Here is a 14,076-nt window from a genome sequence, read left to right on the forward strand (position 1 = left end):
GAAAGGAGGATAAACGACAGTAGCTTCTCGTAAGGGCTTGGTCACAAACCTTTCTATAAGGAGTTAAGGCCCAATAGATAACTAGGACTTAGTTCACAAATCTTAAATCTTGTCTCCCAGGGAGAGCAGGGAGTCTCTTTTGCAGGTGGTTCTCAGAGACACAAATGGCTCCCAGAGGCACCAGGCCCTGGCTGGCCCGAGACAGCAGCAAGGATGCCAGACAGACCTGTGCTAATTGGAATTGTGCTAACTAACATCAGAAGAATTCACCAAGGAGACCTTCCTGAAAACTGGACTCCTACCTCCTGTGCACTGCTCTGTGACTAACTGCATGCTCTTTAATGAATCATTAAGATTCCTCCAAGGTATATAAACTGGTCAGTCGGCCAAAACTGCTAAGGCAGGATTGGAATGAATAGCGGGCTCCCTGTCTTCTCAAGTTGCTGGCAACTTGATTAAAAAACAGTCTTATGCCACTCATCCCTGTTTTTCTAACTAACTGGACTCACGGCAATGAGCAACTCAAATTCCGCCTTGTTCTGAAAACATTCTTCCAGCAAGCCAGATAGGACAAATTGCAGGCTCTCGAGTAAGTTTCTGGTGGCGGTCCTGTTAATTGTCCAGAAAGGGGCCCCTTGGAATTGGACCTGGAATTTCCCTAGCAGCTGCTGAGTGCATTCATTCAGAGAACTTGTCCAACTCCATCCTTGGCATTCCTCATCAGAACTGCATTTTGATGGAGTGTCTTTTCTGGTCTGGTTAAGCACTTTCTTTTCTGGGGTTATAATTATTTGCATAACAGTTAGAGGTATCTCTCAAGTTCTGGTGTCTGGTTTTCAGTTTTGACTTTCTGGTTTTCAGTTTTTGGTTTATGGTTATGAACATATTTGACTAATTGATGGACCTATGCTTATGAACCCATGAAAAGAAAAAATATGGTATTTAACCATAATATTGCTTGACCAGTGTATATGTTAGACTCAGGAGAGCGCTGGCCACTCAATGAATCTCTTAATTATTATACTATTTACCAGATTGAATTATTCTCTCAGTACTCGGGGAAAGACCTTGCTTTTATGCCTATTATGCAGCTGACAGAGGCAGTATAATGCAGTGGTTAATGTCATAGATTTAGAAACTGAATAGATTCATGTTGAAACCCTAGCTATGTCACTAAACAAGTTCAATTATCTATCTTAGAATCACTGTCTCCTGAAATGCCAAATGTGAAGATAAATACCTGATGTAATTGTTGTAAATTTTAAATAAGCAAATACAAGTATTTATTGCCTTCATCATTGAAAATGTAAAATAAGAGTTGTCACGGTTACTGGTCATGTCAACTTGGTGTTGTTGGATCTAGACAATTTTCCATGAGGGACAAGGGCTGTTCCATCCTAACAGCCAGTAAGTCGGTGTAACGGGCAGGCTCTTGGCTCTTTCATCATCTCTGCTCTTAAATTCTCTGTAGTTTGTCTTCAGAGGAAATTTTGTAAGCAGAGCAAGAGGTAGGTAATTTAAAGAGAAGATTCAGTTAGCCTTAACATACTAATTTTTGTGAGGTGATAAAAAATTGTAAATACATTGTATCAGGAAATCAAATGAATCCAGTTGCATTTTTCTTCTTGCAATGACAAGAAAGCAGGTAACACTGGTGGGATAGCACTAAGTCTAAAATTGCTGTTTGCTTTATGTACTTAAAGCCAATGAAACCAGAATTTTGTTCTCTTTAAATTTCTGTTAAGTCAGACAGAGAAGACAAAAGCAAATCTTCTGTGAAGTTTTTAACTTCCTTTTCCTCGACTGAGCACAAGTTGTCAGTTCTCCTTGTCACTATAAACACACTGGCTCCAGGCACTACCAAACCTCTTTTGTATTTATTTATTGGTGAACTGTGTGCCAGAGGTTAATTTCTGTGTAATCTCTGCGTCCCTTCCCAGGTCACCTTTCAGTCTGTTTTGGAAAACTTTCTTCAATGAGCTGGGTGATTAAGAAAGAACCTGGTGGGAAAATGCACATTTTAAAGACTATTGGCTAAATTGAATTATTCGAATTACTAGAAGCTTCAAATGTTTGCTGATCCCACTGAGGTTAGTATTGATGAGTCAAGAGGTCATTTCAATTCATCCCAGCTAAATTTCAAGTTGAAAGCCAAGTTCAGTTTCTTAGTTCTAGTGAACACTTGAAACCTCTTATTTCAAGGAGCATGGGATAAGGAAGGTTGAAAATAGAATAAATAGAGATTTTATAATTAGATAGCCATGGCTTTAACTCCTGTCAAGATATTTAATCTATATGTAATTTGGGGCTTGGTGTGCAGTTTCTACAGGTTAAATCATCCTCATGTGAAAAATGTAAATAATAGGACCTCTGTAATGGATCCTTGCTATTTATTCTTATTTAAGTACCAGACATAGCAAGTAAAAATAAAGGACAATCGCCGGCCTGTGGTGGCATGTGGATAGAGTGTTGATCTGGAATGCTGAGGTCGTCAGTGCTAAACCCTGGGCTTGCCCCATTGTAAGGCCAGTGGCCACTGCCATGGCCATGCAGGTTCTCATTGGATTCGGGCAGATGGTAAAGGAACAGTGGAGTCAGAAAATGGTGGGCCATTCCGTTTATTAAAGTCCCATAATGACAGATGAGCAAACAGGCAGGGAAGACCACTTCCCTTTCTCTCGGGGCTCCCAAGCCCCTCAGCACTCCAGACTCACCGGACCCATTCTCCAGACTCCCTGGACTCACAGGTCCCACCAGCCTCAGCACTTCCCAGCCAAACCTGCCAGGCCCCAAAATACCCCTTCTTCAGCAAACAATGGCCCCTCCCAAGCAGGCAGACACTTCCCAGTTTGCACTCTGCCACGCTGAGAGCAAGCACAGGCAGTCTTCCACAGACCACACACACGTGGTGCTACCTGTGACAATGCTAACTACAAGCGAGCAAACCTAAACACACTTTACAACCTTGTTTGCCCAGCACCTATCAAGACACAAACAACAGGTGACAAGCAAGTAATAAACAACTAAAGTGAAGCAACTATACTTCTTGCTCCCCTGCCCCTGTCCTCTCTCTGTAAAATCAATAAAATCTTAAAAAAAAAAATAGAGGACACCCATCATATTTAAATTTCAAATTAACAATGAATAATTTCTTATTGCATGTGTGTCTCAAATAATGCATGAGGCATATTTATATTAAAAGTTTTTCAATATTTGGGACATAATTATACTAAAATTATATATATCATTTATGTAAAATTGTACTTTAAATAAAAATTTTATATTTTATCCAACAACTCTATGCTTATTCTACCTTCCTGTTCTCTGATAAGTCCTCATTTCCTCTTGGAAACCAACACTCTCCAAAAGTAAGCCCACATGTTTCAGGTAGGGTTTCTCTAGACTTAGCACTAAACAGGTGATAGAATGCAGGTTTGGGCAATCGAGCACCATACTCACTTTGTCACTATTTCTTCCTCAAAGTTGGTCATGTGCCCACAGTGAGCCAGTTTGAACCAATTCTAAGATACTATGGAGCAACTCTGAGGGATGAATTTACTTTCAGTCAGGACTGATGAGCTACAGAACTGAGACCAGAGCTGCGGGCAGCTATTTTGTTAATATGACTAGAGAAGCTGTTGGAGAACTTAAGCAGGACAACAAGACCTCAGAGTTGGAGATAGTATTGTGTATGGATGATAGTGTCTGAGTCTCTGGCTTCACCTATGCCTGCAACTAGCCTACTCCTGCCGTTGTGGTTATAGGAGCCTGTCCTATAAACCACTTTTTGGCTTAAATCATTTTGAGCTGTATTTCTGTCACCTGTAACCAGAAGAGTTCTGAAAAATATAGGGCATCATCAAATGTATGAGTATAAAATAAAAATGACATAAAGAGCTAAATAGAGGATTGATTATATATAAGATCTTTAATAAATATCAGTCTCACCCTCTCATATGCATACTACCTTTACTAACACAAATAGTGATGCCTGAGAATAGATGGAATCATTCAAATTTATCCCCCAAATCAGAAAGAAGCAATTCACAAAAAAAGTCTCTTCATAACTATAGGGTCAGACATGTTTTCTTTATAAAGGAGAGCACCATGTAGGACATTTCTTTATCATCTTTGGTTCCAGGAATCTTTTTGGTTTAACATAATAGGGGGGAAATTATGGGTATGTTGAAGAAGTGGTTTTTAAAGAGACATAAATCGAAATTTTTTTCAGCTTCCTTTAGTTGTCTAGCATAGTCTCAATTATCTTTCTGAGATATTCAAAACATGAAAGATACCTTGTGTTCTCTCACCTTTGGCCATTAATTTTTAGAAGTAAGGACATTTCAGAAAACCCACTTTCTGAACGCATTTTTAAAGAGAAATGTGAGAGAGTGTTTTAAGTCAGCTCTGACAAATCCCTAGCCCAGCAGAGAGAGAAAAAATCCAGACTAATTTTAAAAACAAGAAGTTGATTAGGAAAACTACAAGTTTTCAATTCTAGAACAAGCCAACCTTTACCAAGATTAATGCTGTGTTATTTGCTCAGGATTCAAGGAAAATGTATACTGACTGTTAATTTCACAGCACTCATGTGTGTCCTCGTTGTTCCTATTTTCAAGCAGATTCTGTCCCTATTCTCCATGAGCACTGTCCCCATAAAGCTCATTCAAGCTAATATTTGCTGTCATATTTTAAGAAATACAGGTGTTCATTTTCCTCAACTCATACCTGTGTCTGTAGACTGGCAGTTCTCACATCCTTACCTTGGGCAGAGGTTGGGCATCAAGTTTGGATACCAAGCAGTATAAGCTTTGCAAAAGAGAGACTTTACTGCTATGTCATGTCCCTTGGTGTTTTGGTCTGCCCTTTCCCTTCTCTCACTGTGTGTTTGTTCCTTTTTCTTTGGAAGAAAGTTTATGAGCTACTGGGAAAATGCTGAGTGATCTGTTGCTATAAGGAACAGACAGATTTTGATGAAGTCTCCAATCGTAGCTAAACCTTTTCCACTTGGCACTTGTTACCAAATTTATAGACTTCCTAACTGCTCAAGAAGACAGAAAGATGATGTTAAAGTCAGAAAGAGTGTCTTACTTGACATTACTTATGGATAATTTGGTAGAACCCATAAGCAGGAACAGTGGTAAGAAAAACTAAAGCTCTCTGCTCCAGGAAAACAGGTTAAATGCTTATTTTGCATGTGGGAAACACTTCAATTTGCCAACTTCTAAAGGGCATCCCCTCCCCTAAAAAGTAGTGGGTCTGATCCTTGTATTTTTTAAAATTTATTGTGTTTACATACTTTCTAATGTCACCCGTGTTCCCCAGTACATCCCCCTTTCTCCCGCCCAGTAAAACCCTCCCCCCTTCCCTCCAGGATTTGCTTTTCTGCTCTTGTCCCATCCTATCAGCCTATCATCCCCTTTTCCTCTGTCCGCTTTCCTTCTGGATCCTTTGATCCCACTTCTGTCTCTATTCCACTCTCCAGTTCATATTGTTCATCAGATTCCTCATATGAGTGAGGTCATATGATATTTTTCTTTCTCTGCCTGGTTTATTTCACTTAACATGATAGTTTCCAGTTCCACCCATGTTGTCGCAAAAAAATAATATTTCCTTCTTTATCATGGCCCCATAGTATTCCATTGTGTATAGATACCACAGCTTTTTAATCCAGTCATCCACTGACGGACACTTGGGCTGTTTACAGATCTTGGCTATTGTAAACAATGCTGCCATAAACATGGGGGTGCATTTCTTCTTTTCAAATGTGTGTATTCTTGGGGTATATTCCTAAATGTGGGAAGGCTGGGTCAAAAGGCAGTTTAATTTTTAATTTTTTGAGGAATCTCCATACTGTTTTCCACAGTGACTGCAAAAGTCTGCATTCCCACTAGCAGTGCAGGAAGGTTCCCTTTTCTCTACATCCTCACCAGCACTTACTCTGTGTTGTTTTGTTGATGAGCGCCATTCTTACTGGTATGAGGTGATATCTCATTGTGGTTTTAATTTGCATTTCTCTAATGATTAGTGATGTTGAACATTTTTTTATCTGTCTATTGGCCATCCGTATGTTCTTTTTTGGAGAACTTTCTATTCATTTCTTTTGCCCATTTTTTGATTGGATTATTTGTCTTCCTGCTGTTGAGTTTTACAAGTTCTTTATAGATTTTGGTTATTAATCCCTTATCAGACATATTGTCGAATATGTTCTCCCATTGTGTGGTTTGTCTTTTTATTCTGTTCATATTGTCTTATCTGTATAAAAGCTTTTTAGTTTGATATAGTCCCATTTGTTTATCCTGTCCTTTATTTCCCTTGTCCGTGGAGATAAACCAGCAAATATATTGCTGCGAGTGATGTAGGAGAGCTTATTGCCTATGTTTTCCTCTAGGATGCTTATGTTGTCAAGACTTACATTTAAATCCTTTATCCATTTTGAGTTTATTTTTGTGAATGGTGTGAGTTGGTGGTCTAGTTTCATTTTTTTGCAGGTAGCTGTCCAATTTTCCCAACTCCATTTGTTAAAGAAACTGTCTTTACTCCATTGTATGCTATCACCACCCTGGGCAAATATCAATTGTTTATAAAGGTGTGGGTTTATTTCTGGGTTCTCTGTTCTGTTCCATTGATCTATATGCCTGTTCTTATGCCAGTACCAAGCTGTTTTGAGTACAATGGCCTTGTAGTATAACTTGATGTCTGGAAGTGTGATACCACCTGGAGTATTTGTTCTATATCTTTGAAGTATGTCCTTGATATTTTAATAGGATTGCATTGAATTTATAGATTGCTTTGGGTAATATAGACACTTTAATGATGTTTATTCTTCCTATCCATGAACAGGGTATATTCTTCCATTTGTTTGTATCTTTCTTGATTTCTTTTGTCAATGTTTTATAATTTTCCAAGTACAATTCTTTAACCTCTTTGGTTAAATTTACTCCTAGTAACTTTATTTTTTTGGTTGCAATAGTGAAGGAGATTGTTTCCTTAATTTCTCTTTCTGACAGTTCATTGCTAGTGTATAAAAATGCCTCTGATTTCTGAGTATTAATTTTGTATCTTGCCACCTTGCTGAATTCATTTATCATGTCCAATAGTTTTTTGACTGCGACTTTAGGGTTTTCTAGGAACAGTATTATACAATCAGCAAATAATGATAGTTTTACTTCTTCTTTTCCAATTTGGATGCCTTTTATTTCTTCTTCTGGTCTGATTGATGTGGCTAGGACTTCCAGAATTATATTGAATAAGAGTGGTAAAAGGGAGCACCCCTGCCTTGTTCCTGATCTAAAAAGGATTGCTTCTAACTTTTGCCCATTGAGTATGATGTTGGCTGTGGGTTTGTCATAGATGGCTTTTATCATGTTGAGGTATGTTCCCTGTATTCCAACATTGCTGAGAGTTTTGATCATAAATGTGTGCTGAATTTTATCAAATGCTTTTTCTGCATCCATTAATATTATTACGTGGTTTTTGTCCTTCCTTTTGTTTATGTGATGAATCACATTGATTGATTTGCAAATATTGTACCAGCCTTGCCTCCCCAAAATAAATCTCATTTGATCATGGTGTATAATTTTTTCATGTATTGCTGTATTCGATTTGCTAATATTTTATTGAGAATTTTAGTATCTAAATTCATGAGGGATATTTGGCCTATAGTTTTATTTCTTTGTGTAGTCTTTGCCTGGTTTTAGAATCAGAATTATGCTCATCTCATAAAAGGAGCTAAGAAGTTTTCCCTCCTCTTGAATGTTTTGAAATAGCTTGAGAAGAATAGGCATTAGTTCTTTTTGAATGTTTGGTAGAATTCGCCTGTGAAGCCATCTGGCCCAGGGCTTTTGTTTGTTGGGAGTTTAATGATAACTGTTTTGATCTCATTTGTTGTAATGGGTCTATTTAGGTTTTCTGATTTTTCCAGATTGATTTTTAAAGGATTACATTTTCAAGGAATTTGTCCATTTCACCTATGTTGTCTAATTTCTTGGTATACAGTTCTTCATAGTATTTTCTTACAATCCTTTGTATTTCTGCTGTGTCCATTGTTACTTCTTTACCCTCATTTCTAATTTTATTTATTTGAGTCCATTCTCTTTTTTTTCTTGATGAATATGGCTAAGCATTCATTGATCTTGTTTACTTTTTTAAAGAACCAGCTCTTGGTTTCATTGATCTTCTGCATTGTTTTTTTAGTCTCTATGTCATTTATTTCTGCTCTGATCTTTACTGTTTTCTTCCTTTGACTTCCTCTAGGCTTTATTTGCTGTTCTTCTTCTAGTGCTTTTAGTTGCAGGATTAAGTTGTTATTTTGAGCTTTTTCTAGTTTCTTAAGGTATGCCTATAATGCTATGAACTTCCCTCTCAGGACTGCTTTTGCTGTGTCCCACAGATTTTGAGTTGTTGTTTGCTCATTTTTATTTGTTTCAAGGAAATTGTTTATTTCTTCTTTGATCTCATTGTTGACCCAGTCACTGTTTAATAACATGCTGTTTAGTTTCCAATTGTTTGAGTGTTTCTCAGTTTTCCTATTGTAGTTAATTTCTAGTTTCATGCCAATGTGGTCAGAGAAGATGCTTGATATGGTTTCAATCTTCTTAAATTTGTTGATACTCATTTTATGTCCTAATATGTGGTCTATCCTAGAGAATATTCCATGAGCACTTGAAAAGAATGTATGTTCTGCTGCTTTAGGATGGAAGGTTCTGAAAATATCTATTAAATCCAGTTGATCTAGTGTATCCCTTAATTCGGTTGTTTCTTTGTTAATTTTCTTTCTGAGGATCTACCATTGATGTTAGTGGGGTATTGAAATCCCCTACTATTATAGTATTGCTGTTGATCTCTCCTTTTATGTTCATCAAAATCTGCTTTATATATTTAGGTGCTTCTATATTAGGTGCATATATATTTATAATGGTTATCTCTTCCTGTTGGATTGCTCCCTTTATCATTATGTAGTGACCTTCTTTATCCCTTACTATAGTCTTTGTTTTAAAGTCTATTTTGTCAGATATAAGTATTGCTACCCTAGCTTTTTTTTATTTCCATTTGCATGAAATATTTTTTTTTCTATTCTTTTACTTTCAATCTATGTGTATCTTTTGTTTTGAGGTGCGTCTCCTATAGACAGCATATGTATGGGTCCTGTTTTCTTATCCATTCAGCTACCTTATGTCTTTTGATTGGAGCATTTAATCTGTTTACATTTAAGGTTATTATTGATATGTAGTTGTTTATTGCCATTTTATTCTTTAAAGTTATATTCCTTTTTTACTATATTATTTTCCCCCTTTGTTCTGTTTACAACAGGCCCCTTAACATTTCTTGCAGCATTGGTTTGGTTGTAATAAATTTCTTAAGTTTTTTTAATCTGGGGAGCTTTTTATTTCTCTTTCTATTTTAAACAATAGCCTTGCTGGATAAAGAAGTCTGGGTTGTAGGCTCTTGTTCTGCATTAATTTGAATATGTCTTGACAGTCCCTTCTGGCCTCAAGTGTTGCTGTTGAGAAATCAGATGTTATCCTTATGGGGGCTCCTTTGTAGGTAATAGACTTTTTTTCTCTAGCAGCTTTTAATATTTTCTCTTTATCTCTTAGCTTTGGTATTTTAATTATAATGTGTCCTGGTATATATTATTTTGGGTTTCTTTTTAATGGAATTCTCTGTGCTTCTTGAATTTGTGTGACTTTTTTCTGCATCAATACAGGGAAGTTTTCAGCTATGATTTCATTAAACAAGGTTTCTAACCCTTGTTCTTTCTCTTCTTCTTGAGGAACCCCTATGATGTGGATGTTGTTTCTCTTTAGGTTGTCACAGAGCTCTCTCAGAGTTTCCTCAGATTTTTTCAGTCTCTTCTTTTTGCTGCTCTGCTTCCATGCTTTCATTTATCTTGTCCTCTAAGTCACTGATTCGCTCCTCTGCTTCATGCAGCCTGCTTTTAATTCCTTTCAGTGTAGTCTTCATCTGATATTGTCATTTCTGTCTGGTTCTTCTTTATGATTTCTGTGTCCTTTGTAATGCTTTCGATTTTTTTACTGAAGTGCTCATTAAATCCATCCATTGTAACTTTGAGATCTTTAAGCATCCTAAAAATCATTATTTTATACTCTGCATCTGGTCATTTGATTACTTCCAATTCGTGCAAGACTTTATCAGAAGATTTATCATTTTGAAGCATATGACTTATGCTTCTCTGCCTACCCATTGTTCTCTATGACTTGTAGGCTTCTTCTAGCTGTGATATCCTTACCTAGTAGAGCCTCTTTGAAGTCTTGATTTGTTTGTTTTCTTCTCAGTTTTTTTAAACTCAGTGGTAGTCTTGTTTACTGATCTCAGCATGGGGCTTATTTGGAGATGTATCCAGAAATGCAGTGGGTGTAACTTGAGACTCTGAAGTCCTGATCTACCAGCTTCTCTCCGGGGATGGGGTGCTTTCTCCATTTCAGTAGGGGGAGATGTATCTCAGATCTCCATGGAGACCTGAGTTACTGCCCCTCCTCTCTACTTCCTGTTTTCAGCTGTGTTTTATTGCTCTGATTGAAGCTGGAGAGCTTTCTGGAGTTGGGTCACCTAGAACCATTTTAGGTTTGTGCTTTGTTAAGGGTTCAACCCCTCCCCCAGCTATGGCTACCTCCGCACTGAATAATTCAGTTTCTCAGGTCATCACATGCAGTTCTCTGCCTGTCACCATCTGTCTCTCTCTCTCCTCCATTTTCCTTTTGGAAGACAAGCCAGCCCCCCTCTCAGCTCACCTCATTCCCAGGTCCCCAGGCAAGTGGCTGTGAGCAATATTCTCTGTTCTTCTCCTTGTAAGGAGAGCCCTTCTGGGCTCTCAGTCTCACCCCACTTTTATTCCTGGAAGCAGGGAAGACCTACTGCTCTTTGGTACTCCCTACCAGGCTCAGTGTGGCTTCTTCTTTGCTCCTTAGTTTTTGAAACCTGTTCTTTTCATTCAAAGTTGGTTTTTCACACTGATTGTTCCTAAATTAATTTGTGATCCAGTTTGGTGGTGTAAGCCTACTCCACTGCCATCTTGGTTCTCTGATCCTTGTATTTTTTAGAGCATTCATAAGAATTCCCAGAACTTTAAAGTAATTAAATGTGTCCCGTCACCCATCAGATCTTGCCAGTTATTGGCATAATAAAAAATATGAGACTTGGGTCAGAAATTTTATATCCTCTTGGTCAAGTACCTCAGTTGGTTGGACCATCATCCCTACCTGCCAACTTTGCATGTTTGATCCCCTGCCAAGATACATACAAGGAGCAATCAATGAATACATAAATAAGTGAAACACCAAGTGAATATTTCGCTCTCATTCTCTCTCTTCCTCTCTCTTCCTAAAATAAATTTTTAAAAAAGATATTTTATATCCCAGTTTTGACACTGTAAATAACTCTCAAAAGGAGTTGGGCATATTATTTTCCTTTTTTGAGTCTCAGTTGTCTTATCCTTAAATCTGAGATTTTAAATAAAATATATATTCTAGCTCAAACAGTCTGTGAATCCATGTTACTTTATGCTCAATGTCATGGCTATACAGAAGTATAAGTCACAGTTATGACTGCAGGAAACCATAGTCAGTCCAGTTGGACATATAAAGCTATATATATGAGATAATAGCATGCATTATAGAACAACTATATTTTAATCATGAAACAGACATTTTGGGTGAAACAGATCATGATTATTAAAATATTTCAGAAGAGAGAGAGATTAGTGTGAATTCAAAGGATAAATAAAATCTCCCTAGAGAGGGTTATACTTAGGTTTAATGTAAGTACTGTAGATCAGCGATTTCCAACCTGTGTGCCATGGCACACTGGTGTGCTGCAAGAGTTTTTAAAATATGCAGTACCTGACTATTTAGTCAAGCACTGACATTTTTTCTCCTTAAACTGTCAAATAAAAACATGAAAACAGCCAATACAGCAATAGCCATCCAGTGTAAATGCATCAAAATTATACTAATTCTTTTTGTTAGATTGGCAAAATACATATATTTTTGGTGTGCTTCAGAAGTGATTAGTTTCTGTGTGCCATGAGATGAAAAAGGCTGAAAATCATTTATTAAAATGAATTAAAGAACAAAGGCAAAAGGCAATGCTGATTTAGTTAATGGGACCTATATGACCAGGAACTCAGATTTGAAAGTGAATACAGTAAGGTCAACTAAGAAAATGGATTAAGGCCCTGGCTGGATTGTTCGATGAATAGAGCATCAACCAAGCACATCAAAGTTGTGGGTTCAAACCCCGGTCAGGGCACATATGAGAAGCAACCAATGAGTACACAGCTAAATGCAATAACTAAAAACAATAAGTTGATTTCTCTCCCTCTCTCTCTCTCTCTCTCTCTCACTCTCTCTCTCTCTCTAATCCATAGACAAATTTTAAATTTGTCTCAGTATATCAGCAGTTTCAAATGGTAGAATTTGTTCATTAATCAACAGTTCAAATGCTATGGATATATTTACCTGAAACCTATATGTTCTTATGGACTAATGTCAACCCATTAAATTTAACGCCTAAATTAAAAAAAAAATTAACTTGTGAAATGTCAATTTCCAACTTTCTGACTGGTTTGGATAAGAATCGAATTCAAGACCTATTCACATGCATTTATGTGTTAGTTACTTTTTAGTAGAGCTTCCCTCCTTTGCTTCATCTCTGATCACAACCTCTGATTGATCTTCTCTTTTCCTCTAGCTTCCTCACAAGCTATTTTTCCAATGAAATTTCATTGCTAGACTAAGGAATTTATTCCATTCCCTTTGAGAATTCCTGAAGTTTCTGTTACAAAGAAAGTTATGGAAAAATTTAAAGAACAAATAATCTTTCCACTCTTGTAACACAGAACACAGTTATTGCTTCTTACCACCTATCGCATAATCCCTGATCTTCAATTGTCTTCTTGCATGTTCAAGTTCCTTAGATTTGATGCCAGTTTCCTGTCCTTCAGGACCTTAGAAAACCTCAGAACATCTGTTTTTATTACTATGTGTAAGTACTGATTACTGATGACATGCTTCAGCTGTAAATATGCACCTCATTTCCCAAGCAGAGACCCACGGAGTAACTACTGTTTCATTCATTTTCGTGATTTAGCCACATGGCATGATATAAATTGTCTTTCTCTTCTTTCTGCCCATTATTTAGATTCTCAATTTTTTTTTTTACCTAGTGGGGAAGAAGGAAGATTGCTCAAAAACATTTCGGTTCAGATCACAGAATCTTGTATTAGAAATAGGTGAGTAGAAAGAAGTGCTGTAACTCATATCTGGTATCAGAGAGATCAAAGCCTGCATCCAGATTTTCTTCAAAGTGTAAAAATGGATCTTTGAACCAAGACTAAAGGTGACGAAAAATTTCCAAGCTCTAGCTCATTTAACTCTGAGAAAACATCTCCTGATAGATGTGGCCCTGTTTCATATTTCATCTGGTGTTCATTAATTACTGAGAGCATTAGTGATGACTTGAAAGGCATTTTGCAAAATAATAAAGTAGAAGTTGTTCCTCAGAATATTTAATCCTCTAGACATTAGTTTTATTATACCAATTTTAAACAGGTGGGTCTATTATATTTTTGCTATTTGTCTCACACAACTAATTCTCACTCTTACAACTTTCACAGCTTTATGCTAAGTGACTATAAAGGTGCTTAATTAAGTGTGTACTTGGTAATTAGAGAGTTTTCACAAGCAAGTACAGATGGATCAAATGTAATTGAATGAAGGAACACAGCAACCCAGTGAGCTTTTATGTAGTTGTGGAATTGTATAAGCCAGATATTAAAAAAAAATTTTAACAGAAATCTAATGATGAAAGTTTTATTTGCCTTCCTAAAATTTAATTATTCTGAAATTTTCAGATTCATAGTCAACTCAAAGACCGATGCGCAAACATGTACCAAATCTGCAAGGAGATCATATGTCCCAGTTTGTGGGGGATGGTCTTAGTTAACATCTTATAGCAGATGCTACTGGTTTTCACCTTGGCATCACGTCCAAGTTCATGTCTAAAGTGTCCTAGGGAAAGTACTTGGGACTTTCTCTATAAGGGCATTTTCTTGGC

This window comes from Saccopteryx leptura, chromosome 7, assembly GCF_036850995.1.
Source record: "Saccopteryx leptura isolate mSacLep1 chromosome 7, mSacLep1_pri_phased_curated, whole genome shotgun sequence".
Lineage (NCBI taxonomy): Eukaryota > Metazoa > Chordata > Mammalia > Chiroptera > Emballonuridae > Saccopteryx > Saccopteryx leptura.